Genomic DNA, 2,220 nt, shown 5'->3' with positions numbered 1-2,220 from the left:
TACTCTCTCTTTCTCTCACACACACACTCTCTCTCTCTCTGTCTCTCTCTCTCACTCTCTCCTTCTCATTCTCTTTCTCTGTCTCTCTCTCTCACACTCTCTCGCTCTCTCTGTCTCTCTCTCACACTGTCTCGCTCTCTCAGTCTCTGTCTCTCACACTCTCTCTTTCTCTGTGTGTGTCTCTCTCTCTATCTCACCCTCTCTCTCTCTCTCTCTCTATCTCACCCTCTCTCTCTCTCTCTCTCTCTCTCTCTCACTCACTCTCTTTCTCACCATCTCTCTCTCTCTCTCTCTCTCTCCCCTCCTCTCTCTCTCTCTCTCTCTCTCTCTCTCTCTCTCTCTTTCTCTCTCTCTCCTCTCTCTCTCTCTCTTTCTCACCATCTCTCTCTCTCTCTCTCTCTCTCTCTCTCTCTCTCTCTCTCTCTCTCTCTCTCTCTCTCTCTAGAAGTAAAAGACCAAAGTATCAAGTACCTTTATACATTTTGTAGCGTCTGAAAAAGAAACAGCCAGGGATTATTTCGGCAGTAACTCTGTTGTCAGAAATATGACGCATAATCATTGAAGTTAGTTACATAGCTCAGTATATCAGCTTGTGCCCTGGAAGATGGAATAAATTGTGCTTTTTCTAGTCATTTCCTTTTTGTGTCGTGCCATAAAACTCCCACTGATCTTCAGAAGAATCTTCTGTTTTGTTTTATTCCGAGCTGCTAGGAGCCCATTCAGAAACACATGGTCGTATCTCATCCGCTCTCTTGTTCCAGGCTCTTGCCGTATTTCCCCAGTTGACTTCTGACCTGACACAATGTAATTAGCGTGATCTCATTTATGTCAACAAGTCTCTGTGCTTATCTTGTTGTCTAGTCCTTTGTTTTCAATCCGTGCAATTGACCAGGACGTCCCACTCAAGTAAAGCAGGGCCAGATGGAGCCTCCATCTTAATCTAATGCCACAGTCTTACTTTACATGCTAATATAAGCTCTTGGCCATCACTGTAATTAGTCCCTCTAAATCAGCTCCACTTAAACATACACACATATATACACACATACACACATACATGTTATCACTCCAATACATAATCACATTTTATTCTGTGCTTTGCAAATTGAATACAGGGAAATTGGATTTTGTCACATTTGGACTTAAATGCAGGAGGTCATAAACATTTATGCTGACTTCCAGTGGCATCATTAGGTCTTAAAAAAATTATACCAGCCCCATCCGCCATTTAATCAAACTTATTTTTGCATGAGCTATTGCTATTTGTTAACAGTGGGCACTAATGTTGATTAATATTTGAAAAAGCATAACCATATTTCATATTACTAAACATACAGGGGTTGGACAATGAAACTGAAACACCTGTCATTGTAGTGTGGGAGGTTTCATGGCTAAATTGGAGCAGCCTGGTGGCCAATCTTCATTAACTGCACATTGCACCAGTAAGACCATGTGCATCCAATGGTTCAAACATTGTGTCCTGAAGGCGGTGCCGTGTATCAGGACGACAATGCACCAATACACACAGCAAGACTGGTGAAAGACTGGTTTGATGAACATGAAAGTGAAGTTGAACATCTCCCATGGCCTGCACAGTCACCAGATCTAAATATTATTGAGCCACTTTGGGGTGTTTTGGAGGAGCGAGTCAGGAAACGTTTTCCTCCACCAGCATCACGTAGAGACCTGGCCACTATCCTGCAAGAAGAATGGCTTCAAATCCCTCTGACCACTGTGCAGGACTTGTGTATGTCATTCCCAAGACGAATCGACACTGTATTGGCCGCAAAAGGAGGCCCTACACCATACTAATAAATTATTGTGGTCTAAAACCAGGTGTTTCACTTTCATTCTCCAACCCCTGTATGTCTGAGTTTGATTCAACACAAATATGTCTAAATTCAATCGTTCTTAATGCAGTACAAAATGAAGGACTGAAAAAATTTATGTAGTAGATATATTTATTTATATTAACAATAAAAGTGTAGAGCTTTGTCTGGCTGCAGTGCGTGTTGTGATTTTATTTTTTTGCAGTTTTTGCTAGTTTTTGTGAACATCATGACACCACAGAAAACACTGCACTTTGAGAAATGTGTTGCATTAGTTATTGTAACATAGTGAAGTTTTTTATAAATGTTTGTAGAGAATTTAAGGAGGAATCAGTAGTGGTCTACAATTTTATTCTGAAAAGAAACAGTGAACATACAACCCAAAAAAAAA

At 40.8% G+C, this 2,220-nt stretch overlaps 1 protein-coding gene across 1 annotated transcript in view; it reads left to right on the top strand.

The window, feature by feature from the left end:
- The window catches only part of LOC136678558 (microtubule cross-linking factor 1-like), an 86,521-nt gene that overhangs the window by 83,295 nt on the left and 1,006 nt on the right, over positions 1–2,220 (top strand). The window lies entirely within an intron of this gene.

Source organism: Hoplias malabaricus, chromosome Y (genome assembly GCF_029633855.1).
Source record: "Hoplias malabaricus isolate fHopMal1 chromosome Y, fHopMal1.hap1, whole genome shotgun sequence".
NCBI classification, from domain to species: Eukaryota; Metazoa; Chordata; class Actinopteri; order Characiformes; family Erythrinidae; genus Hoplias; species Hoplias malabaricus.
Note: the sequence above shows the minus strand (reverse complement) of the source record. Positions and strands in the feature narration are given on the sequence as shown.